This window comes from Bos grunniens, chromosome 28 (genome assembly GCF_055505025.1).
Source record: "Bos grunniens cultivar Pamir isolate PY7600 chromosome 28, Bosgru_T2T1.0, whole genome shotgun sequence".
NCBI lineage: Eukaryota > Metazoa > Chordata > Mammalia > Artiodactyla > Bovidae > Bos > Bos grunniens.
This window is the reverse complement of record NC_141192.1, coordinates 12,351,041-12,378,243: the sequence shown is the minus strand read 5'-3', so window position 1 is coordinate 12,378,243 and position 27,203 is coordinate 12,351,041. Positions and strand designations below refer to the sequence as shown.

At 46.0% G+C, this 27,203-nt stretch overlaps 1 long non-coding RNA gene across 3 annotated transcripts in view; it reads left to right on the top strand.

Moving 5' to 3' along the window:
• The window catches only part of LOC147342854 (uncharacterized), a 153,460-nt gene that overhangs the window by 28,417 nt on the left and 97,840 nt on the right, over positions 1-27,203 (top strand). For all 3 annotated transcript variants that reach the window (XR_015156767.1, XR_015156765.1, XR_015156764.1), the window contains one exon: positions 3,685-3,801. This is a non-coding gene — a long non-coding RNA (uncharacterized LOC147342854). The remainder of the gene's footprint in view (positions 1-3,684; positions 3,802-27,203) is intronic.

The following is a 27,203-nucleotide window of genomic DNA, read 5'->3' as shown; positions in this document are numbered from 1 at the left end:
GCTGTGGCACCTGCTACTTATACACAATACTAGGTACGGGAGTACCAGACACACTCCAGTGAATCACACGAGTTCCAAACACATTTCTCTACGTTCCCATTATATGGACACAAACCACACTTCTTTATGCTGACCAGGGCCAGTGATCCCTGACACTGTAGAAACTCTTTCTGTGCCTGCTGATCTAGTAACCCGGGAAGCAATGATAGAACCTTGATCAACCTGGCTAACAAGAAGCCCCTGCTGTTGGGTTTGTGCCTAGCTCAGTCCCTGCCACCGTGGGTACTTTGTTTATGAGCTCACTGCGCACACTACCGGTGATCAAGAACTGAGACTGGCTAACATTGTCTGGCTAAGTCTTCCTGTTTAGTCTTTCACAGAAGGTGATCCCTGGTGTACGTTAACATATGACACAGGGATCTGCACACTTGTGTTCACTCCCATGAGCCCATTCCCGTGCCTCTACACCAGACTTCGTCCCTGGACTTCAATCTCGTTTCTTCCAGGCTCCTGGCTAACAAGCCCTGTTGTTGACTATTGCCCATCAATCTACATATGTCCTAACTTTAGGCCACTTCTTTCTTCACACGAAGTGGATGATCAGATGCCTTGCCTGAAGCTTTTGCACTAGAAGGACCTCTTCTCACTACTGTCTGTTAGGGTCCCCTGAGTGGGGCTGTGGTGCAACAGTGTCTATTTTCTATGTGTACCAACATCTGTGAACCAAACTCGGGCTCCTTCTTCCTCTGCCTCCTGGTCGTGGGGAACCTCTCACAGGACTATAGGTGTGAGTTGAGGGAGAGACACTGGTGCAAACGTGTTTGGTGCCGTGGAGTATGGGACCCCTGTTTGTTCAGTTACGTCTATCCTTGGACCTGTTGGAACATGATCCCGGATGTACCATGTCCAATTTCTGATGGATTGCTGACATTCCCAGATCACAGTGGGTTGTTTTGGTCTCATGGTTACTTGGTGTCCCATGACCACATACTCTTGTTACTGCTTACTTACTCATAAAGGTTTGATGACATTGATGACATGATATCATAAGTATAGTGAACCAGTGATGTTCTGTGGAATATCTAGACGTTTCAGGCCCCCTTGGATATATGATGACAGAATGAAGGAGAATGAACACAGTCCTGTGAGAGTATGAAAGGAGAATTGTGGATGAATACTGCTGTTCATCCCTTGTGAATATGAACTGTCCTGGGTACTCCTTTCTGCTGGGTATGGGATATACCGCAACTATACTAATTCACTCTAGTTAAGATAACACATCAAGCTGAAAAGCTGCACATGGGGCTGCTGTTTGGTTAAGTTTGGAGTAGTTCACTGGAATCTGCCATGGCAGAGGCCAGACTAGTGTGTTAAATGTGAAATATGACAGGGACCATCTCCTCTGCACTTTTAAAGTCTTTGTGGATGGCACTAATCTCTGCCATTCCTGCAGGAAGTGGTAATGTTTTTGATTTACCACTTTGGTCCAGGAATGGGGACAGCTTTAGAAACTTCCACTTGGTCCTTTGTACTAAAAGGGATTTTACTCTACTTGTCAAGGAAACTTTGCTAAGTAGATATACTCCAATTATATACTTGGGAACTGAGAAATGACCACTGATCCTGGGCTATTCAATATTTTATTTGACCGCCATATGCTTCTACTATAATGAAGGAATCATGGTAGGTCTTTGGGTCTCAAGGTACCCATGGTAGCTTAGATCCTGTATCTAACATCCCTTAAAGAGTCTAGAGATTCCATCTCCCCATTGTAATTCTCCTTACCCTTGAATAAATGATAATAGTTCCAGTGGTGAATGGCTTCCATGTGTTTCTTACTATAAAGTTGCAAGATTTGTCTTATGGGGACTGGTTAATGGGTTCTGGGTCAAAGAACTGGCTCAAGTCTAGAAACTGGGCAAAGAACTATAAATCTCCACTGGAGTATCTAATCTTGGCATTGGACTCATCCGTTCATCTCATTCCTTTCTATATTAATACCCTTAGCTATTGGGAACCTTATGTTATTATTAACCATCTCAATGCAACAGAAACCAGCACATTTTTCCATAAAGGCCGGAGAGCACACGGTTTACGCTTTAAGGGTCATATGTCCTCCACTGCTGGTCGAATAGTAGTTTCACTTGAGCCTTTGGATCCCTGTCTCTACAAGTCTGTGACAGCAGCTTCTGAGAGCCATACCAGCAGCATGTCAGAACCGCCCTCTAGGTTTCTTTGCCAGGGAGTTAAATCCTGTGATCTAGGAGTGCCTCCATGTCAATAAACTTTTGAATCCAGCTTTATATTCTGCTTTTCTCCTTCAGCATCCACTTCCAGATATACTCTTCAGGTTTGTGCTGGTTTGTATTAGCTGGGTCTTATAGCTGCTTTGGTATTTAATCTCTCTCTTTCTCTGAGCAGGCTGAGCTCTTGCCCAGTGAGCCATGCTGCAGTTTGGTTCTATCCGTGGCTCTGGTGGCCAGGAAAGGAGGTGGGGGCGCATCCTGAGGAGGTTTAGTGTTGTCCTCTAAGCCACCAACCTCATCTGAGTCTGTAGAGACTTAAAGTGGGAGACTGGGGGATGCACAATCAAAAAGTGGGAGAAAGACCTAAGAAGATATTTCTCCAAAGAAGACGTACAGATGGCTAACAAGCACATGAAAAGGTGCTCAACATCACTCATTATTAGAGAAATGCAAATCAAAATGAAAATGATGTACCACCTCACACCAGTCAGAATAGCTCTCATCAAAAAGTCTACAAACAGTAAATGCTGGAGAGGGTGTGGAGAAAAGGGAGTGCTCTCGCACTGTTGGTGGGAATGTAAATTGATGCAGCCACTATGGAAGATGGCATGGAGATTCGTTAAGAAGCTAGGAGTAAAACCACCATATGACCCAGCAATCCCACTCCTAGGCATATACCCTGAGGAAACCAAAACTGAAAAAGACACATGTACCCCAGTGTTCATTGCAGCACTATTTGCAATAGCTAGAACATGGAAGCAACCTAGATGTCCATCAACAGATGAATGGATAAAGAAGTTGTGGTACATATACATGTTGGAATACTACTCAGCCATAAAAAGGAACACATTTGAGTCAGTTCTAATGAGGTGGACGAACCTAGAGCCTATTATACAGAGTGAAGTGAGTCAGAAAGAGAAATATAAATATCATATACTGATGCATATATGTGGAATCTAGAAAGATGGTACTGATGAATTTATTTGCAGGACAGCAATGGAGAAACAGACACAGAGAACAGACTTATGGACACAGGGGATGGGAGGAGGGAAAAGGGGAAATGTATGGAGAGAGTAACATGGAAATTTACAATACCACATGTAAATAGCCACATGTAGATAGCCAATGGGAATTTGCTGTGTGACTCAGGGAGCTTAAACAGGGGCTCTGTGACAGGCTGAAGGGAGGATGGGGAGGGAGATAGGAGGGAGATTCGGGAGGGAGGAGAAATAGGTGTACCTATGGCTGATTCTTGCTGATGTATGACAGAAAACCACACAATTCTGTAGTACAATTATCCTTCAATTAAAAAAAATGCATAGCGTGTAGGCATTTTCAGTACACTCAATGTTTAGGGGAGATAGGGAGTCAAGGGATTCAAGTGTATCTACTTACATGTCTCCATCTCCAATTTCAGGATCCCATTTCTTCCTTTCAGGGCTCTGACTTGGTGTATGAGAACTGCTGGGCCTGAGAAGACAACCTTCTCCAAGTTCTGCTACTCTTACGATTGTGTCCTGGATCTAGCCCCAGGTCTATCATCTAACTGCAGGAGGTGGGGGTCTCTAACTCTGTAAATGCCATTGAACAAGTTGTCTGCCTCTTGTAATTGCTTTAAATTAGTGATTGATTGTCTCAAACTTGCTATTTTCTCTTCAAAGCGTTGAGTGTTCTGCAGCAGCTACCAATTTTATGGCCCTTATATTTGTCCTTTCTCCTTTTTGTTGTTGTTCAGTCACTAAAGTCATGTCTGACTCTTGCGGCCCCCTGGACTGTAGCCCGCCAGGCTCCTCTGTTCATGGGATTTCCCAGGCAAGAAGACTGGGGTGGGTTGCCATTTCCTTCTCCAGCCTTTCTCCCGCATCACTCGGGCTCCAGAGATGCTGCGTGAGTCTGTGCTTCCTCCTCTACCTGTGTCCCATCCCGGTCGCCACAGGTGAAAAGCAGCAAGTGCCCCGCACCTCATGCTCCAGACTCCCAGTTCTTACCTGCCTCCTGGCCCTGAGGGATGCGCCCCAGACCCATCCTGGGATCTGCTTCCTAGGTCCACCCCTGATACCGCCTGTCTTTAGCTGATTTCCCAGAGCCTGAAAAGGGATTCGGGCTTCTGTGATTCTCTCAGCGGGTGCTCTTCAGTACAGCCTGGGGTGGGGAGTAAGCCTAGGAAAGGAGAAGAAACTGAGCAGGGATGTGCTTGTGAGTAGTCTACCTTCAGCCTGACCCATGGTGGTGGGGCTCTGCGGCAGGAATCATCTGATCTTTGAGCAAGGGGACTAGACTTCTGTATCCCTGTATCAATTAGTCATTGGCTGTTGGTGTCCTTGGGATGGAGCTGTAACCTCCCCGGCAAGGGGACGTGGCTCAGCCAAGTCTCTGGAAGAGGGGCAGCTGTGAATTGTCCTCAGTCAGTTAACAGAGTGGCTGGGGGTGGGTGGTGGAACTGCTGAGAGGGAACCTTGGCATCTTCCTGAGAGGATGGATATTCTGGAAGAGGAGGAATTTCAGCAGGGCTGGGGCCTACAGAGCGAGGCATCCAGGTAGCTGTAGCCTTTAGATCAGAGTGGTTGGCAGTGGAGGTTGATACCCAAAATGGTTGAATTTTGGATATTAAAAAGAAAACCCCAACCCCCAATAAAACAACTTTATTGAGATATAATTGACATACAATAAACGACATGTACAGGATATAATTTAACATGTCTTCAGTTCAGTTCAGTCGCTCAGCCATGTCTGACTCTTTACGACCCCATGGACTGCAGCATGATGTAGGTAAATATTCATGAAATCATCACAATAATCAAGATAATGAACAAATTCATAGTTTGAAAAACTCTCATTTTGTTCTTTGTAATCTCTCCTTGCCCATTCTCATCATGCCTTGCCCACCACCCATCAAATCCTAGTCAATTACAAAGCTTTCTGTCACTATAGGTTAGTTTGCATTTTCTAGGATTTTGCATAAATGAAGTCATATAAAAAAAAGTATGTACTGATTTATTCTTGTTCTGCTTCTTTCACTGAGCATTGTTATCATTATTTTATTGAAGTATGGTTGATTCACAGCATTGTGTTAGTTTCAGGTGTGCAGCCAAGTCATTCAGATTTTTTTTTTTTCAGATTCTTTTCCATTATAGGTTGTATAAGATATTGAATATAGTTCCCCGTGCTATGCAGTAGGACCTTGTTGTTCATCTGTTTTATATGTAGTAGTGGATATCTGTTAATCTCATGGGCTTCCCAGGTGACTCAGTGGTAAAGAATCCACCTGCAATGCAGGAGACACAGGTTCAATGCCTGGGTCGGGAAGATCCCCTGGAAAAGGAAATAGCAATTCACTGCGGTGTTCTTGCTGGGGAAATCCCATGGACAGAGGAGTCTGGTGGGCTACAGTCCATGAGGTTGCAAAGAGTCAGACACCACTTAGTGACTAAACCGCAATCTGTTAACCCCATGCTCCTAATTGATCTCTCCCTCACTCTTTCTCCTTTGATAGCCACAAGTTTGTTTTCTATGTCTGTGAATCTGTTTCTGTTTTATAAATAAATTCATTTGTATTAATTCTTTTAGATTCCACATATAAGTGATATCATCTGATCTTTGTCTGAGTTACTTCACTTACTATGATAATCTCTAGATCTATCCATGTTGCTGCAAATGGTGATATTTCATTTGTTTTTATGGCTGAGTAATAGTCCGTTGTATTTATATGACCATGTCTTCTTTATCCATTTGATGTGTGTTTCTCTAATAATTAATGATGCTCTCAGCTTTATTATTTTGAGTTGCAGCCATGTCGTTGCACACATCATTCCTTTTGCTGTTGCGTGCTCATTCCTTTTTATTGCTGAGTAATATTGCACTGTATGGATACACCACATTTTGTTGACCCATTCTCCTGCTGACAAACATTCGAGTGATTTTCAGTTTGTGGCTATCACAGATAAAGTTGCTGTGAACATTTGTGTACAAGTCTTTGTGTGGACATATGCTTTCCCTTCTCTTGGTTAAATAGTTGTGAAATGATTGCATTATATGGTAAGTATATGTTTAACTTTGTAAGAAACTGCCAGACTGTTTTCCAAAGTGATCAAGCCATTTTACCTTCCACTAGCAGTGTATTCAATTCCCCGTATCCCTACCAACACTTGGTGTGGTCAGCCTTTTTAATTCAGCCATTGTAATAAATGTTCTGAACATTTAAAAAGTGTTTCTTTAAAAAAAAATTTAAAAATTGTTTATATGTTTCTAAAACACATTTAAAAAGATGTTTTCTCTTTTATTCTTTTTGACCACATCATGCAACATGCAGGATATTAGTTCCCTGACCAGGGATTGACCCCTTGCCCCCTGAAATGGAAGCCCAGAGTCCTGACCACTGGACTGCCAGGGATGTCCCCTGGATGTGTTTTGGACTCAGAGCCTATGGGGATTTTAATGGATTGGATCTGATATGAGAAGAGGAAATGGAGTTATTTTTCAAGAAATATTGAGTGCCTTCTCTCTTCAGGCATTACTCTAGAGGCTGAGGGAATAGTGGAGAATAAAATAGATGTTATCTCTTTCCTCATGGAACTTACAGTCTGTATCTCTTCTCTGCCCATTTGAGGAAGCCTGGGGTGGTGTGGGGCTCTAGTGGGGATGGGATGAGAAAGTGAAGGCAGGGGCCGGTGCAATTGATGGAGGAGCTGAAGAGAGAAGGGGCAGAGGGTGAAGACAGGCCGTGAGCTGTAAAAATCGGTGGATCTGGTTGAAGAAGTTGCAGTGATGTCCTGACTCCTGTTTACTCTTAGTGTGACCTTGGCCAAGTCATGTCTTCTCTATGAGAAGCCTCAGTTTCTTCATCTGTAAAGTGGGAATAACAAATCCAACTGCTTAGTGAACTTACTAAAGTCAGTGACATTGATTCACTCACTCATTGAGCTCCTTAGACAGGACCACAAGCGTTGCAGTGTTCCTAGGAGGGTCCTAGGAACCTCAAAGTCCGCCTACGGTCCACCACCTCATCTCCACCCTCTCTGCCAACCTCTCAGAGGCAGATGCCAACTCGTGGGCCCCGAGCAGCTGAGGGAAGTGTGAAGCTAGTTTGCAGCTTTATTTTTAGAGCCGCCCCTGGAAGATGGCTCTGGTTGCCTCTCCGTGGGGAGCTGGAGTCAGGCTATATTTAGCAGGCACAGCTGCGATGCTCTATCCCTCCTGCATCTCTGGGTTTTAGTCATCATGGTGCTCGAGGGCACATATCACTCTGCCTAAGCTGTCTTTGTTGTCTACGGGTCCCCGGGAGTGGCAGGCCCTCCTGACTCAACCTGTGTCTCCAGCTCTCCGAGGTGGCAGTGGCAGCAGGGGGCAGTCTTCCTCCCCCGAGTCCAGTGGGTTCCGCCTCATCACCACTCACAGGTGGGGTGTGGCTCCCCTCAGTGCCCTGTGTGTAGCCATAGCAACTACGACGCTCTCCTTTTGATCAGTGTTTATGTTTGCTTGGTGCTTCCACGCCGTCACCCAGGGTGTTCTCCAGGTGGGTGTGGGGTGTGGCATCATTGTCACCGTCCCTTCTGCTGAGTCACAAGCTCCTTTAGGGCAGGGCTCATGACTCATCGTTTCTATATTCCCCATGTGCAGAGTCACCTAGTGTAGACTACACGAGCACACAGTAGGGGCCTGAGAGGTTCCGCCTGAATTGAATTCCAATCAAATTCTGTAACTGGATGTACTTCACAGATCAGTTAGATCCTTGAACTCATAGCTGGGCTCTGCCATTTGCTGGCTGGCTCATAGCAAACATCAGGCCTCAGTAATGTAGGAATAATCATAGGAATTATATCTCATGGGAGTTAAAAATCGGAGTAATACTCATAATGTAGGTATTGTCTATCCCGTGAGGTTGTTGTGAGGATCACAAGCACTAATGCCATGTGTGTTACACAGCCTGCTGCATAATGAATGCTAAAAAGGATTTATCCACAGGAGATGCTTGTTCTTTTCTCGGCAATCTTGTCCAGTTCTGCTGGCAGGACCAGGGATCTACTGACATGTTACGTCAGCCAACACTACAAAGAATAAATGAATGGATATTCATTAAGCACCTGTCGTGTGACATTCTTTCATTCATTCTCTTGTTCTTTTATCCATTCAGAGTTGATATGACTCACTTGGGGGCATCAGAAAAAGGTGGAAGCTCTCCCATATCTTCCCTGTCTCATGTCAACTCTGTCCTCTGACTGTAGAAAGGGGGACTTCTCTGCTTTACTAATAGAGAGGTCAGTCATTTCCCTTCAGCCTCTTTTTATTGTGAACTTGATGAAATCGACCTCCAGATGGACCAGGAAGTAAAAGGAATAAAAGCATATGAAAAAGTCCCTCAAAGGACTGATGGGCTGTGAATATGCCCCTGTCTCCACCTGTCCCATAGTCCACCAGGGCTGTGGGCTGAGGATTGGGGGCTGGACCAGAGGGAGGGCTTCAGTAGCCTGGAAGGAGGTTCTGCCTTGGATGGTTGCCAGCTGAGGCAGGGAGATGGCCAGTGTGTGTTGGGAGCCTTAGGCTCTTCCAGTGGGCAGACAGCTGCAACTGGCAGGGGTAGGAGGAGCTGGAGGCAGGGGTCTGGCTGCGGAAGCCCATTTCAGTGGTGGGTCTAGTCACTAGATGATTTGGTTGGGCTAGAAGTAGAGAATGCCCAGGTGGCATACAGCAGCCATGGCAGTAGGGGTTGGGGTTGCTCTGAAGCTGGGAGTGGCTGACTTGGCTTAATTTGGAATTGGCACCAACTAGACACTTTTTTGCCATAAACGAGGGCTTTGTTGACCTTTCATCAAGGGCTGATGACATTGGCCCTGTGACTGGGGACACTGATGCCCTGTTGGCTTTCTTACAGAGAATAATCTTATGGGGGACAGTCTGGCTTTACTCTAAGGAAATAAGGGAAAGACTTATAAGACTCTGTAGATTGGAGAGCAGGAGTCAGGGGTGTCCTTGCATGTAGCAGAGACCATGGTGATCACATCACTGATAGACTATTTGCTTCTCCAGAGCCATGTGACTACTCTGGCCATGGGCAGTCAACTGAAGTTGGGGGAATCCCTTCTGGAGTGAACATGGAAGGTCTTACAGCTGTCCCTCCCTCTGCTGCAGTGAGGGAGGAGGCTAAGACATTTTAGGGGGTTCAGCTCTAACCTGGAGGAGACCGTTGGCCTCGATTCCAGAGTCCCTGTGTGGAGCAGAGTTCTCCTGAGACTTAAGTTCGTTCTTTGTTCAGTTGCTAAGTTGCGTCAGACTGTCTGCAGCCCTATTGTCTTCAGCACGCCAGGCTCCCCTGTCCTTTACTATCTCCCAAGTTTGCTCAGATTCAAGTCCATAGAGTCAATGATGTGCTCTAACCATTATATCTTTCACTGCCCCCCTTGTCCTTTTGCCTTCAGTCTTTCCCAGCATTAGGGTCTTTTCCAATGAATCTAGGAACAGCAACAGCAAACCTTTGTTTTGTTGAGCCACAGAGACTTTGGAGTTGTTTGCTCAGCGAAGTGAACACTCGGGATGATTGAAGTTGGTGGCAATGATGTGGGAGGATACTGATGTTTCCTAGACTCAACCAAATATTTTTGGTCAAGTACCATTTATATTGTATTCTAGGGATAAACTCCTGCCCTAGAGCTCAGCTGCCTTACCAATCCTCTTGACCTCACTCAACAGACAGGGAAATCAGGGCCCAGAGAGGTGACAAGCTTGAGTCCACATGACTGGTTTAGAGGCAGAGTCATACCTTACAAGTTCTGCCTTAATGTGTTGTCTGTAAATGGATATATTTTTGCAAAGAGAACTTCATTTGCCCGCTGGCTTTATTCAGTCCTCTCAGAGGTGCTTCATCAGCATTTTGATTAGGCTTAAGTGAAGTTTACAGAACCACAGCCAATGGAAGCTTCCTTACACTTGTATTCAAGCAGTTAATGTTAACGAACGAACCCTCAGATATGGTGGGAGAACCCCCTCTGAAGGGGACCCTGGGATGACTCCTTAAGTGAAATAAGAACTCTTTGAGAAAGTGAATAACTGCTTTCTTACTGATGTTTGCAAACAAGAATTTTTGTATATTGGAGATAAAAAAAATGGTGATGCTGCATCTACTTGTGTGTACGTACGTATGTTTGCAAGTTTATGTGTGCTGACTCCAAGGGAAGACAATGAACTTGCAGAGCATACATTCTTAATCAATACATACCCAGTGGGCTGGGCTTTTTAATTAGGGGTGGCTCAGTGATAAAGAATCTGCCTGCCAATGTAGGAGATGCAGGAGACTCTGGTTTGATCCCTGGGTCAGCAAGATCCTTTGGAGGAGGAAATGGCAACCCACTCCAGTATTCTTGCCTGGAGAATTCCATGGATAGAGGAGCCTGGTGGGCTATAGTCCATAAGACTACAAGAGTCAGACATGGCTGAGTGACTGAGCATGAACACACACACAATAATTTTGTGAGAATGAAGAAAGTAGTGAAAAAAGCAGGAGTTTGTCTTTGAAAATGAAAAAATATTTAGTATTATGGAGGTCTTGAATTTTCCTCGATCCCAGGCCCCTAAACATTCAGACTGTATCAAGAATGAATGTTCAGTTTAAAAAAAGATTGAAGTATAGTTGATTTACAAATTATATTAGTTTTAGGTGTACAAAAAAAGAATGAATGTTCATTCATTTAAGGAGCAGTTATTGTGCACCTGCTGTATCCCAAAGATGGAGAAGCTCTATGCAGTCAGCAAAAATGAGACCGGGAGCTGACTGTGGCTCAGATCATGGACTCCTTATTGCCAAATTCAGACTGAAATTGAAGAAATTGGAGAAAACCACTAGACCATTCAGGTATGACCTAAATCAAATCCCTTAAGACAATACAGTGGAAGTGAGAAATATATTTAAGGGACTAGATCTGATAGAGTGCCTGATGAACTATGGATGGAGGTTCGTGACATTGTACAGGAGACAGGAATCAAGACCACCCCCCATAAAAAGAAATGCAAAAAACAAAATGGCTGTCTGAGGAGGCCTTAAAAATAGCTGTGAAAAGAAAGGAAGTGAAAAGCAAAGGAGAAAAGGAAAGATATACCCATTTGAATGCAGAGTTCCAAAGAATAGCAAGGAGAAATAAGAAAGCCTTCTTCAGCGATCAATGCAAAGATATAGAGGAAAACAATAGAATGGGAAAGTCTAGAGATCTCTTCAAGAAAATTAGAGATACCAAGGGAACATTTCATGCAAAGATGGGCTCAATAAAGGAGAGAAATGGTATGGACCTAACAGAAGCTGAAAATATTAAGAAGAGGTGGCAAGAATACACAGAAGAACTGTATAATAAAGATCTTCATGACTCAGATAATCACGATGGTGTGATCACTCACCTAGAGCCAGACATCCTGGAATGTGAAGTCAAGTGGGCCTTAGGAAGCATCACTATGAACAAAGCTAGTGGAGGTGATGGGATTCCTGTTGAGCTATTTCAAATCCTGAAAGATGATGCTGTGAAAGTGCTGCACTCAATATGCCAGCAAATTTGGAAAACTCAGCAGTGGCCACAGCACTGGAAAAGGTCAATTTTCATTCCAATCCCAAAGAAAGACAATGCCAAAGAATGCTCAAACTACCGCACAATTGCACTCATCTCACACGCTAGAAAAGTGATGCTTAATTCTCCAAGCCAGGCTTCAGCAATACGTGAACCATGAACTTCCAGATGTTCAAGCTGGATTTAGAAAAGGCAGAGGAACCAGAGATCAAATTGCCAATATCTGCTGGATCATCGAAAAAGCAAGAGAGTTCCAGAAAAACATCTATTTCTGCTTTATTGACTATGCCAAAGCCTTTGACTATGTGGATCACAATAAACTGTGGGAAATTCTGAAAGAGATGGGAATACCAGACCACCTGACCTGCCTCTTGAGAAACCTGTATGCAGGTCAGGAAGCAACAGTTAGAACTGGACATGGGACAACAGACTGGTTCCAAATAGGAAAAGGAGTACGTCAAGGCTGTATATTGTCCCCCTACTTATTTAACTTATATGCAGAGTACATCATGAGAAATGCTGGGCTGGAAGAAGCACAAGCTGGAATCAAGATTGCTGGGAGAAATATCAATACCCTCAGATATGCAGATGACACCACCCTTATGGTAGAAAGTGAAGAGGAACTAAAGAGTTTCTTGATGAAAGTGAAAGAGGAGAATGAAAAAGTTGTCTTAAAGCTCAACATTCAGAAAACTAAGATCATGGCATCTGGTCCCATCATTTCATGGGAAATAGATGGGGAAACAGTGGAAACAGAGGCTGACTTTATTTTTCTGGGCTCTCAAATCACTGCAGATGGTGATTGAAGCCATGAAATTAAAAGACGCTTACTCCTTGGAAGGAAAGTTATGACCAACCTAGACAGCATAGTAAAAAGCAGAGACATTATTTTGCCAACAAAGGTCCATCTAGTCAAGGTTATGGTTTTTCCAGTGGTCATGTATGGATGTGAGAGTTGGACTGTAAAGAAAGCTGAGCACTGAAGAATTGATGCTTTTGAACTGTGGTGTTGGAGAAGACTCTTGAGAGTCCCTTGGACTACAAGGAGATCCAACCAGTCCATCCTAAAGGAGATCAGTCCTGGGTGTTCATTGGAAGGACTGACGTTGAAGCTGAAACTCCAATACTTTGGCCACCTGATTCGAAGAGCTGATTCTTTTGAAAAGACCCTGATGCTAGGAAAGATTGAGGGCAGGAGGAGAAGGGGACAATAGAGGATAAGATGGTTGGATGGCATCACCGACTCAATGGACATGGGTTTGGGTGAACTCCGGGAGTTGGTGATGGACAGGGAGGCTTGGAGTGCTGTGGTTCATGGGGTCGCAAAGAATCGGACATGACTCAGCGACTGAATTGAACTGAACTGTATCCCAAGTCCTATGTTACTGACATTGGGGCCTTTGAGGCAAGGCCCTGACAATGACCTACAGGAGCGTGGAGCTTCCAGGGGGAGAGAAGATCAGAATGTGTTAAGTGCTTTAGAAGAGTATTCTCTGAGGGCGGGAAAATTTCCCCACCTGAGGCTAGCAATCTGGGAGAGCCTCATGCAGGAGGAAGCATTCAAATTGACTCAGAGCACAAAGAACAGGTAGAATTTTGATAGAAAATGCAGGGTAAGGGAGGCCATTCTTAACAAAGCCACTAGCTGGGGCTCTGGCATGAATGTAGGGGTGAAACCAGACTAATGGACTTCCACAAGGAGAGTGAAATAAAAAAATCGCAGGTTATCCTCTAATTAACTGGAAACCACTAAGTGACTGGAACCACTTATAGAAGGTTGTTCCATTAATTAAGATTTTCCTGCGTGTGTGCGTAGCATGTGTAAGACGGCACAGTCACAGACACACACATACACACACACACCTGTTCAGTCCCAGACTCCCCTGAGCACCTTCCTTATGCAGCCAAAGGGTGCTGATCTTTGCACCCCTTCAAGGCTGGGGCCGCCGGGGGTGGGGATGCTGCCTATCAGCCAGGAAGACACATTCTCAGCACGCCATGCTGCGGCTTCACTGAGGCCCCATTCCAAAAGGATTGGAAATGTAATCACAACAGTTTTTATTAGCAAAAGAACAGCAGGAGCCCTTCTGCTGTCCATATGGACAGATCCCGATGGGTATTCATGAAGCAGTTTGCTGCGGGAATAGCCGTGCTTAAAACTCCTCGTCCAATTACCTTTGAACTTGCCTTTTTTGCTGCCGTGGCTGTTGCCGCTGCATGTGAAACATCTCACACACTTGTTTCTCTCCAGGAGGGATGGGTCTGTCTTACCCTGTTTGGTGTTCCTTTGCCTGGAGACTGGTGGGCCAGAGAAGACCCAGGAGTTTGGGACCTGGTCACCTCTCCTGGATGTCCTGGAGGTTGGCTTGGTCTCATCTGTCCTTTGTTATACTGTCCAGTTGACTGGAGCCAACAGTAGCTTTAGAAGAAGCCCCTCAGGCCTGTTGGAACCTGGGACAAAGAGTGATTTTGCAGAGACACCTGGCGAGGGGTAAAGAGCTGCCAGTCCAAGCATTGCTTCCTGGCCTCCTCCACATGCTCCTGGGTAGAGGACAGTGGACACAGTGACCATACAGCCTAGGTGTTGGGGACATTTCTAGTTCCAGATGCCTGTCTCATTGTCACTAGTCGTGCGTATCACATTACAGGTCCAGATTCTGGGAGAAGACACACAATTTCTATGTATGGAGGACAGGCATGTATAAATCTAAGATAGGGTCATCATTAAAGCAGAAAGAAGTCCATCCTCTCTGAAAGATGCAGGTGCCAGAGTTGGACTTCATCGTCTGGAAGAGGACAAGGAGGCGGATTCAGCTGCTGGAAGTAGACACGTGTTTCTGAGTTTGTGAAGATCCATAACAGAAGGGGAGCCCGGAGAGGCAAGCACAGTGTTATGGGTTGATGCCTTGTGTGCTGTGTGGGGCTGCCCTGGACATTTGAGTCTGGGAGAAGTCAGAGCACACATCTGTTGTTCTGCCTGCTGCACTGACTTCTGTTGTCTTCTGGCAACGCTCCCTCCACTTTCCTTCAGGGCTGTTTCACTCTTCTGTTCCCGGGCAAAGTGGTTTAACTGAGTCATTCTCATCCAGTGAGTCAGGAGTGACACTACCTGATCATTGTCTGGAAGAGGACAAGGAGGATTGGTTCTGATCCAGTAGTGTCACATGGATAGGTTCTAGAACGATCTGTTTGTGACCCTATGAACTTTAGCCCACCAGGCTCCTCTGTCCATAGAATTCTCCAGGCAAGAATATTGGGGTGGGTAGCCATTTCCTTCTCCAGGAAATCTTCCTGACCCAGGGATCAAACCCAGATCTCCTGCATTGCAGGCAGATTGTTTACCGTCTAAGCCACCAGGGAAGCAGAAAGATCCTACTTGAGTCAACAAAGTCTGACTTGAAATTTTTGCTGGAACTCTTTAAGAGAGGCTTTTGAGCAGGGGAAATTAACCCTGGAGGTGTGGGTGGCCACACAGCTGCCATCTGGAGAGAGCCTGCTGCGAGTGACTCCCCTGGTGCATAAAGCCACGGGGTCTCTGCCCGCCCAACGCCATGATTCCTCTTTTGTGCTTAAGCCAGTTCAAGAAGCCTCCGGGGTGAAGACTGGCAGGTTACCCTCTTCCACAAGATGCTGGCACCCCTAGGTCTTTCCTTTCTGTTTTCAAATCTGTCATGGAAGGCCTCCCCTCTCTGGTCAGGGTGTGGCTTCCCAGTTGTCCAGAGGAGAGTTAGTCGTCCTCCCTGCATGCTTGTCACACATGGCTATATCAGACGGTCCTGAGTACAGTCCTGGCTCATAGTAGCAGCTTATTAAATCATGCTAGTCTGACTGTACACATCTATGAGCCTTTTCCATTCCTCATCCCTAAAGGCAGAATCATCCTGGGGTTCAGTCTAGAGTGCAGGTCTTGGAATCGAACAGACCTGGATTCTTGTTTTCTGATTCTGCTACTTGCAAGCAATGACTGAGGCAAGTTATTCAACCTCTCCAGGTCTTGATTTATTTGGAAAATGGGTGTAATTATACTCCTCTCCTACTGGATGCTTTAAGGACTGAATGAAAAGATTATGGAGAGCAAAGTTTAGCACAGAGCATAGCTTATCCTATGTAGTAGCTATATTATTATTTCTAGAGAACTCCCCAAACTGCCTTTAAAGCTACTGAAGCAATGCCCAGCAATTGTTATTCCTTTGGATTTCCCAGTGTACACGCCCATTTACTTTTCTATCGTTTCCCCTTGGTGTCTACTGAGGGCTCATTTTTTTCTGTTTTGGACTCCATGGTTACCCAGATGTAGAAGCTGACAGCCTGGGAGCTCCTCAGGGCCAGAAACCACACCAAACAACCAGGAAAGACCAGAGCAGAAGACAGAGTGTTCTAATGGAGGAACAAGAAGCAATGCCCTGTGCCCAGAGGGAGGGGACAGGCTATGGAGAGCTCTTGTGCCCATGACCTTTGACCCTGGGATGCTTTGTTTGAAGCACAAAACCACCCTTGTTCTGTGTTGGAGACTGGGAGAGCATTCCTTCAATGCAGTCAGTCTTCCTGAGTTCTTGCTTTGTTCGGAGCTGTGGCACCAACTCCACCTCAGTCTCTTTCCTATTTGTTTTCTTGTCAAATGGTTCAAGGACAAGGAGGAGGTGGGCAGTAGCATAGCAATTGTAGAAACTGGCAAGCTGACTCTTCAATTCATATGGAAATGAAAAGGGCTTAGAATAACCAAAACAATTTTGAAAGTGAAGGAAGCTGGAGGACTAACACTGCCTGATTTTAAGGCGTATTACTAAGCTGTAGTAATCAAGACAGTGAGCTATGGGCATCAAGACTGACAAATAGATCAATGGAATGGAATTGGAAGTGCAAAAGTAGCCCTACATATATGTGGACAAGTGATCTGCGACAAAAGTGCAGAGACAATTCAATCAGAGAAAGAAGAGTCTTTTTCTTTTTTAAACAAGTGGTGCTGGTACAATTGGATGTGCTGAAAAATGGGATGTGCTCAGTCATATCCGACTCTTTGCGACCCTATGGACTGTAGCCAGCCAGGCTGCTCTGTCCATGGGGATTCTCCAGGCAAGAATACTGGAGTGGGTTGCCATGCCCTCCTCTAGGGGATTTCCCAACCCAGGGATCGAACCCAGGTCTCCCACATTGCAGACAAATTCTTTACTGTCTGAGCTACCAGGGAAGTCCAGGAATAATGGAGTGGGTAGCCTATCCCTTCTCTAGGGGATCTTCCCAACCCAGGAATCAAATCTCGGTCTCTTGCATTGCAGGTGGATTCTTTACCAGCTGAGCTACCAGGAAAGCCTGGTGCAATTGGATATCCATTAAAAATGAACTTTGACCCATAACTTGCACCATGTACAAAAATTAGCTCAAAATGGATGATAAATATAAAGCCTAAAACTATAGGCTTTCTAGAAGAAAACAGAAGTCTTTGTAACCTTTGTTTGGGCAGAGTTCTTAAATATGACACTGAAAGCACAATTCATGAAAGAAAAATAATAATAAATTGTACTTAATCAAAATTAAAAACTTCTGCTCTTTGAGTGATACTGTAAAGAGAATTAAAAAAGCAAGTCACAGACAGAGAAAATAAATGCAAATAATTTATCTTATGAAGGACTTGTGTCTATAACATACAATGAAATTTCAATAATAATAAGACAAACCAATTAAAAATAGACAAAAGATTTAAGTAGATATTTCACTGAATAAGATATGCAAATGGGTAATAAGCACATGAAAAGAATCTCGACATCATTAGTCATTAGGAAATGCAAATTAAAACCACAGTGAAGTATTATTACACACCTTTTAGAGTGGCTAAAATGAAAAAGACTGACCGGACCAAGTGTTGGGGATGTGAGAGACCTGAAACTCTCATATGCTGCTGGTGGGAAGTAAAATGCTACAACATTTTGGAAAACAGCTTGATGGTTTCTTATAAAGTTAAATGGACACTTACTATGTGATCCAGTCAGTCCACAGCGAGCTATTTACCCAAGAGAAAAGAAAGCACGTGTCCACACAAAGACTTGTACACAGTTGCTTATAGCAGTTTTGTTCATAATAGCCCCAGTCTGAAAACAACCCAATATCCTTTAGCAGATGAACAGGTATATCATGAGGGGTGTATCCATACAATGGAATCCTACTCAGTAATAAAAGAGAATGAGCTATTTAAAAATATATATTTATTAATTTGACTGCTCTAAGTCTTAGCTGTGGTATGTGGGATCTAGATCCCTGACCAGAGATCAAGCTCAGGCCCCCTGCCCTGGGAGTACAGAGTCTTAGCCACTGGACTGCAGAAGTCCCAGGAACAGACTATTGATACATGCTGTGACATTGATGAATTTCAAAATAGTTAGGCTGAGTGGAAGAAGTCAGGAAAAAAGTGTAATATTATATGATTTCATTTAAATAAAATTCTAAAAATGCAAGCAAATTGATAGAGAAAGCAGATTGGTAGTGCGGGGGGATGAGGACAGGGGCCGGTGGAGAGGGGCGGAAGGAAATTTCTGGAGTGGATGGATATGTTCATGATTTGAACTTCAGTGATCATTTCCATGGTGTCTACACATGTCAAAACTGATTAGAATTTAATTATGTGCAGTTTATTGTATGTCAATATATGGTCCACAGTGTCGCAAAGAGTCGGATACGACTGAAGCAACTTAGTGTGTGCGCACACACACACATCTTAATAATACTGTTTTAAAAAGAAAGGGAAGACTTCCCTGATGGTACAGTGGTTAAGAATCCACCTGCCAATGTAGGGGACACGGGTTCGATCTCTGGTATAGGAGGATTCCACAGGCATTGGAACAACTAAGCCTGTGGGCCACCGTAGTCCTCGCACTAGAGCCAGCTAGGGTAGCTGAGGCTACCAAGTCTACATGCTGCTACTCCTGAGGCCCACACACCTAGAGCCTGGGCTCTGCAACAAGAGAGGTCACTGCAATGAGAAGCCCACAAACGGCAACAGAGAGTAGCCCCTGCTCTCCGCAACTAGAGAAAGTGTGCACGCAGCAACAAAGACCCAGAGCAATCAAAAGAGAAAGGGAGAATAGAACTCTGCCAGCATTCCCTAGACCAGGTAAGGCAGCCTGAGAAAGCTGCTGTCCTGTCCAGGCAACAGGGGAGAGATAGACAGGGATCCTAGTTCCAGTGTCTCCCTAGTTTGCATTTGCCTACTTTTCCTTCGCCGTCCCCTAGGTCGGGTCATGCCTTCCCAATCCACTTCACCTATTTAGGATCTATTTGTCCTTCTACATCTAGAGGAGAAATTGTCTCCTCCATGAAGCCTTCCAAGACCACAGCAAACTTGGGGTTTTTTTCATCTTGATACTCACACAGCATCTGTTTTATATGTTACCACTCAGATCATTGATTGTGTTTCTTGTGATGAGAAAACAAAGAAGAAGAATTCAGTCCAGCTCCAGTACCTGCTCTCCCAGGCTCTGTTCATACTTCGCAAGGCCTCTGCCACTCTTGTCCTGGCCGTTTCTCCACCTCCCCTCGGATAAGAAGTGGCAGCTGTGTGCATACCAGTATCTCTTTGTGCTGTGCTGTGCTTAGTTGCTTAGTTGTGTCTGACTCTTTGTGACCCCATGGACTGTAGCCCTTCAGGCTCCTCTGTCCATGGGATTCTCCAGGCAAGAATACTGGAGTGGGTTGCCATGCCCTCCTTCAGGGGATCTTCCCAACCCAGGGATCGAATCCAGGTCTCCCGTATTGCAGGTGGATTCTTTACCATCTGAGTCACCAGGGAAGCTGCCCTCCCCCACCTCTTTAGTCAACAGCAACTCCAGCTACTCGAGGGCAACACCCATGAAAGCCTCCTCCTCTCCCCCATGCACAGTCAATCACAACAGACTCTTGGCTCTCTCCAAATCTTGAATGAAGCTTCTCCTTAGTAGCCAGGACCCTAGTCCCAGGCATACAACTGCTTGCCTGGATCACTGGAACAGCCTTGTCCCTGGGTTTCCCATGTCAACCCTTCCCACCATCCCCAACAGGTCTAATTTTAAAAAAAATTTTTAATTAAAAAAATTTTCTTTGGCCACAGAGCATGTTCCCTGACCAGGGATAGAACCCGCACCCCTTGCATTGAAATCACGGTCTTAACTGCTGGATTGCCAGGGAAGTCCTCCCCAGTGGTCCTATTCTCAATCCAGTGCCCAGTCAGTCCGTCTGAAACCTACATCAGCATGTGTCACTTTTCTGCATAAAACTTTTATCTAAGTTCTAGTTGTGCTTGGATTAGAATCAAGCCCCTTGCATGGCTGATACAGCTGTAGCTGACCTGGCCTTGCTCTGTGCCATGTACTGGCTCCCTTCCCACACTCTGTGCTCCCTGGACTGGCTTGCTTTCCATAACACGTGCACACCAGACTCTCTCCATCACAGGGCACCCCTCTCCCTGGCGCACCCTCCCTACGTCACCCTCCCCGACTACCTGTTGCAGGGAGTCCTTGCCTTTTCACTTCTCTCACAGAATCCAGTACTTCCTTAGAGTGTATTTCTAAGTGCACTATTATCTGTTTGCTTTACTAACGTGATGACTGTCCACTGCTTGGCTGGAGGTCTTACAGGGAGCAAGCCTGCATTTTCTGCTCTATATGGTGTCTCCAGTACTGGGCTCTCAAGAAATATTCGTCGAATGATTGAACGACTGAACCTCAAGGGGAACTTTGACGAGACTGCCTCTTTGCTGTATCCTTTGTCCAAGTGACCTTGGAGCATGAGGATACAATTTTCTATCTTACAACGTGCATTTCTGAAATCAGGGTGGCTCTTGTAGTTGTCACATAAAGTAGATGTTTTTCCTTCAGAAAACTGCTAATTTGGTGATTCAGTCTTACAATTGTTGTTCAGTCACTAAGTCATGTCTGATTCTTTGCGATCCCATGGTCTGTAGAATGCCTGGCTTCCCTGTCCTTCACTATCTCCTGGAATTTGCTCAAATTCATGCCCATTGAGTTGGTCATGCTATACATTATGTCTGAGAAGTGAAGTAATAGAAAACCTTTGTGTCGTCCAATAGATGACATGTCTAACAACAGAGGAGGACATCTGGAAGCTTTCCTGTTGTCTCTCAGCTGTGACATGGGCTTTGTGACCTCAACTGTGCTGTGTTCATCAAATATTTAGTTTTTATAGTTTTCATATAGATGTGCAGCTTCTCCATAGTCCAGAATGTAAGCTTCCTGAGGGCAGTCATGGTGTTTCATATTCACTGTTCAAGGACTCAGATTGGGCACAGAAGGGAAGGGTAGGGGAGGAGAGAAAGGGGAGGGGAGACCACTAGAAAGAGTCTAGCAGCTCAGCTGTGAGGCCTCTTGAACCACCCTGGCCTCAAAGGTAAGTCTTGTCTTGAGACCTCAGGAGTTCTAGGCTGGATCTCTGAGCTCTCACCTCAAGAACATCCTTGCTAGCAGGGCCCTCTCTGGCATGCTGTGCAATTCTAATAACAAGGGTTTGCCTTGTCTATCAGACAAATGCTGCTGTTTTATGAACTGGGTCTCTCCCTTGTGCTCTGAATCCAGGGCCTTACACAGCTAACCTGAGCTGAGGCTTCAGCTCGCTCTGTGTGTCTCCTAGGATTTGGAGCTCAGCCTGGGCCACCAGCTTTCAGACCTCCATGCTTTTGAGGAATGGTCCTGTCTTGTGGTTGGGAACTTTGGCTGGGCTCAGGCTAACTTAAGCTTCATCTCGGCTCTGCTTTGAGCTAGATGTGTGACTCTGAGTGAGTTGGGTTTTTTCTCAGAGCTTCAATTTCCTCATCTGTAGAACAGGGGTGATAATAATACCCAACTTACAGGATAGTTATAAGCAAAGGTTACAGTAAAAATACTATCAACTTGTAGTGCATGAATGGCTATCAGCTAGTGCTAGAAAAGGCTCAGGCACTAACCTTGAGTGGCCTTGCGGGAGGGGCTGGTGGCTAGGATGGAAGGAACACAGCAGGGCCCTGGGGCAGAAGTTATTATTATTATTATGTTTTTGGTTTGTTTGCTTTTAACTGAAGGAAAATTGCTTTACAATGTGGTGTTGGTTTCTGCCACGCATCAGCATGGATCAGCCCCAGGTATGCATATGTCCCCTCCCTCTTGAACCTCCTTCCCACCTTCCACCCTCATCCCACCCCTCTAGGTTGTCACAGAGCGCTGGTTTGAGCTCCCTAAGTCATACGGCAAATTCCCACTGGCGATCTATGGGACAGCCGTTGTTTCCCAGCCCAAATGAACGTGGTTTGATACCGTAACAGCCCACATGCCCTACAGGTGTGTGCTGCCCAGGCTGCACATGACAAACGTCAGATGTCCAGCATGATGCCAGGTAGAGAGGAACCGCTTGATTTAGGGTAGCAAATACCACTAGTGTGCTGATAAATGCTAGTGCACACAGGCTTTGCAGGAAAAAAAAAAAGGAGACCCAATTTTCATTAATAATATTTGCCAAATTCCATGGTCTAAAGACTACCAACATGGTTCATTTCAAGAGAAGCACAGTAGCCACTATGATTTAGAATTTCCACCATACAGATATAATCAATTTAAGTAAACTCAGCAATATAGAGAATAGTAAGATGCAGTAAAATAAGTAGGAAGGAATATGTTTTGAGTACATTTTATCTTTGTTCTTAATTTAATTATAGTTTATATAATTTGATGTTTACTAATGGCCATGTTTAACAACTACTGGTAGACTTCCTGAAAATGTAACAATTGCCTTTTGACAACAGTATAAACCATGTCGGCATCCCTTTGAAAGAGGATGGCTACTGTCGCCCACCTGCCTGTCTGCCAGATCTCTGCCTAGTCCCCAGTCTGAGACTTCTGGTCACCCTCTTGCCCATTACCTGTAGCATCAGCCCCACCCGATGCTCACTGTTGGCCATCCTTACCTACTGCCAAGGCTGGTAGCAAGGCTAAGTATGTGCCCTGCCCTATGGGGCATCCCTGGTCCCTTCTTTCTCTCTGGCCACCCACCACTTCCTTGACCCCCAGCTTCCCTCCTGTCCCCTGATGGGACAGCGCTAATGGGTGGATGAGAAGACAGTGTGTTCTGGGGTGTGAAAGCAGAGGAATGCTGCTTTTCTTCTCAGGGTGAGAGAGAACCACCTACCAAATAGGGTTTGGCTCACGATTGCCCGGTTGCCTGCTCCCTTCAACACTTGACTGCAGTCCCTGGTGCTTGGCAAATGAATCTCCCAAATGCATAGAAACCTCTCCTGCCAAATGCAACCCTCCAACTGGTGGCAGATCCCCACCACCGGTCCGCACAGGGGCAAACCAAGCACAAACCAGGAGCACGAGCCGCGGCATCAGCACGGGGAGTTTACAGCGCTTTGAACCCCTGCGGGTCCGCACTGCACAACGTTATCAAATGGATTAAAGGAGGAATGGATGCTGCTAAGAGAAGATGCCCTGCTTTGTTCCGGATTTTGTCAACAGGCAGATCTGTCATCAAGCCTTTATCTCGGGGAAAGCTGCTGGGAAGAGTTGTTTGAGAGGCTAGTTCAGAGAGAGGGAACACTGCCAGCAGACAGGCCTGTCTCTTGTTTTATGTCTCTGGGATGAAGAGGAAGAGGGGGAAGAGGAAAGCTAGACCTGGAAGGCAGTGGAAAAGACCCAGGCTTTGGAGGCAAACTGTTCGTGTTTGGGCTCCATCAGTTTCTCATTGTGTGACCTTGGCCAAGTAGGTCCATTTCTGAGCCTTGAATTCTTCATCTATGAAAATAGGAATAGTGGTATTGTAGCAGGTGCTGCTGAAACTTGGTTCGTGTCTCTGGGCACTACCATCCCTGTGCACTCTGGCCTGGCTGCGTCTGAGGCAAGCGCTCGGGGGCATCTGGCTAAGGGGCTGATCTGAACACACACCTGGCATGGGCTGGATGCAGTGGGGAGTTAATGCACCCGTGATGGCTGGCAGCTGAGGATCAATCCCCCAGCTCCCTGGCCCCTCCGAGGGATGACTGTGGTGTTCTGCATAGAATGGACCCTCCCTTGCCTGCAGGAATGGTGTGCTCCTTGACCTGCCTTCTGTTGGCTTCTGTCCCTTGTTTCTCTTCCCCTCTCTCACAAGGGTGGTTCCTGGAATCGCATCCCAAATAAACTACTTGCGCTTGAATGCCTTTCTCAGGGACTCCTGAGGGGAATCCAGCCTAAGGCAGATGTCTCTATCACAGGATCATTTTGAGGACTGACTGAGCAGTCACTAAATACGCTGAGTTAAGTGCACAGGGAGGGTACCTGGTAGGGGCTGAGCTGGGTGGACGCTGGTCTCCTATGTCTCTCTTCATCTTCCTGTCTCTTTCCCGGGAAGCATCTGCCTCAGTGAGGACCTCTTCTCTCAGGGCCTCTCGCTGTGTGCCTGGCAGCTGTTTGAGTCACCAGCAGGCAAGGGAGTGGGCGAGTGGCTGTCTGCAAGGCTGTCTTCTCAATGCTGGGGATCCCGAGCTTCAGAGAGTGTGAAACTCCCCTCCCGTGGGGTACAAGTGGAGCCTCTGGGAGTTCTTTTGGGGGCTAAACAGACTCGAGGATTAATTAGCTAATGCCTGTGGAGTGTCTTGGAAATGTCAAGTGCTGAGTGTGAAGTGGTATCACTTGAGACGGTTTCCCCTAAGCCCCCGTGAATGATGCCGATTACTGTGTGTGGAGGAGCTGTTGCTGAGTCTCTAGCTGGGGCTCTTAACCAGGCAAATATTGACAGTTCCCATAGGTGCTCAAGGTTTGGTTTTGCAGGCCCCCAGAAACTGGAGCTCACATGGGGAGTGTTGGTGGGAAGATGGCTCCTCCATGGCACCCCCTTGGGGATTCCTCTGCCCAGTACCCTCCAGTTCCATACCACTCTAGGACCCTCTAACTGATGCAGCCAAGCCCTGAGGTTGCTCACTGGTCTTTGACTAATCATTCAGAGCATGGGTCTGCAACTGTCGTCTTCTCCCTTCAAACCTGTTCTTCCTCCTCCTTCTGAGGGTGCCACCATCATCCTCCCCACATTGCAGGCATCTTTGTTATCATCAGTGCCCAACCATTACCAAGATGTTTGGATTGTTTCTCTGTATCATTATGACATCTGTCTCCTCTTCTCCATCCCATCTTCACTGCCCTGGCTCAGGCTGTCATCCTGCTCCCTTAACCTGTTGTTTCCATCTCCTGGCCATGCTCCTAGCTGCCAGTCTGCTCTCATATATCATGTGGAGACTCATTCTGAAACTCAATGCTGATGGAATCTCTCCTTCAACGAACATTCACTGGCTCCCTATTGCTTAAGGAATAAAATGCAAACCCTTCTGTTGGCTTACAGTCAACAGTTATTGGGCCCTAACTGATCTCTCTCTTTTTTTTTTTTCTTTGAACTCTTTCCTTCCATGTTCCTACCACTCCAGTCAGCGTGAACGACCCTGGAGTTGGAGACTGCTCACCCAATGGACTGTCCAAAGCCTTCCACTTTCTACATACACCCCCATCTTTTTTTTTCCCACTGGGGCCTTTATTCGTGGGGAGGGGCACCCTTCTCGTACCTCCACATGTCTATTTGTGCTAAGTCACTTCAGTCGTGTCCGACTCTTTGTGACCCCATGGACTGTAGCCCACCAGGCTCATCTGTCCACGGGATTCTCCAGGCCAGAATACTGGAGTGGGTTGCCATACCCTTCTCCAACATGTCTATTTAGAGAACATCAATATCACCCCCTTCTCCTCTCACCTCCTTTTGCTACAGAGGCTTTTTGATTTCACATTTCAGTGGTGAGTAAGAAGTCAGCCTTGTGCCTCATATTAATGCTGTGTCTGGTAAAGATGTTTTTGACAGCACGTGTGGTGCTGTAATATAATGACCCCTCCATCACCAGAGAAGACGGCTGCATTTAGCCCCAGATTGCCTGCTCCCCGGCTGTTTTCCAACTGAACGTGTGTATGCGTCTGTCTTTTCTCCAGGCCCTCAAGGAACTCCTTGTACCTAATATTTTTCCTCACTGCCGGCAAGTATTAGTTGTTTAATACTTGTTGAAATAAGATGAACTTGTGGCTTCAGAGACCACCAGGTATGTTATTAAGATGTGGCATCTCTTTCTTAGGATGTATGTTTACACGCTGGGTTGATGGCACATCACAGCCGGTTTGGGATTCCCTGGGCAGAGGTCTGCTTGAAACTCTTCTGTAGTCCCTCCCAGATCCTGAGGTCCTCATGTGACTTTGCTTGGAGGTGTCCCCTGCTGGGCAGTGGCGCTTGTATCAGGAAGGCAGGATTCAGAGACTAAGACCCCGGAGTGCAGGAAGCCAGTGTCTGGATGAGCAGGTAGGAACTCAGGTGGTAGAATCAGAGGCGTGGGTGCCAGGAATCTAGGTGCATCGTCTGGTCCTACTGGGATGAGTGGTGAAATATAGCAGGCTCCTTAGGAAGGAGCTGGGCTGGGGTCAGCCTGGGTGTTAGATGGCAGGAGATCTGAAGGTACCGGGTTCAGTTTGATTTCTGTTCTCCACTGGTCTCTTTTTTTCTTAAAACATAAAGGGTGTCTTTGCCCAGTGTGATTCGTCCAGTCCCAGGTATGGCACATTCCACAACTCCAGGGCTCTGTGTGATGCCGCCACTGCCACCCAGTTGCCAGGCCAGGCCCTGACTTTACAGTCTGAAAGCCTATCGGGCAGATAAGTCCCTAATAGGGACTTTGTTTGACCTGCTAGGGTCAGCAGGAAATTGAGCTAACATTTTAAAATTATGACATTTTGCCTAAAATGTCTATTTCTAGTTTCTTTTTAAAAAAACTGGAAGACCTTGTAAGACTGGGCTTTTTTTCCCTATAAGGCAGCTCGAAGCTGGAGTCAAGCAGTGGCTGCTTCTGCGGACAGGGCAGGTGGGCACCTGTGTGACATGGGGGTCTCCTAGCTTACTTCATTCATTGACTGTCCTGACCGGTGGCCTGGCCTTAAGGTCACAGTCCAGGAAAATATCATTGATACAGCAGAGAATCCTTTGTTATCAATAATTGATGCCAGAACAAAGCCATTGAGATATGTGAATCTGAATCATAGTCAGAGTTGGAAAAGCTGTTCTGAAACTATGTTCCCATTTCTTTTATTTGCAGACACAGACTTGAAACTCAGAGCTCGGAAGGGACTTGCCACGGCCACTTGGTCAGTTGATGGCAAAACTGAGACCAAATCCCAGGTCTCCTTACCCATCTCTAGGAGTCTTTCCCAGTCAGAGAGCACACTTGTCTCCTGGTTCCTTTGTGCCCCTCATTTCATGGCCATCAGCTCCATCTCAGACCTGTGCAGAAACCGAGGGAAGCACGTGATGGGGAGGGCCAGGGAATAAAGGGTAGGGAGGCCCCAGGCTGCTGGGGATAAAGGCTGAATGCAGGGGTGTTCAAAAGCCACTGGGCACTGAGTGAGTT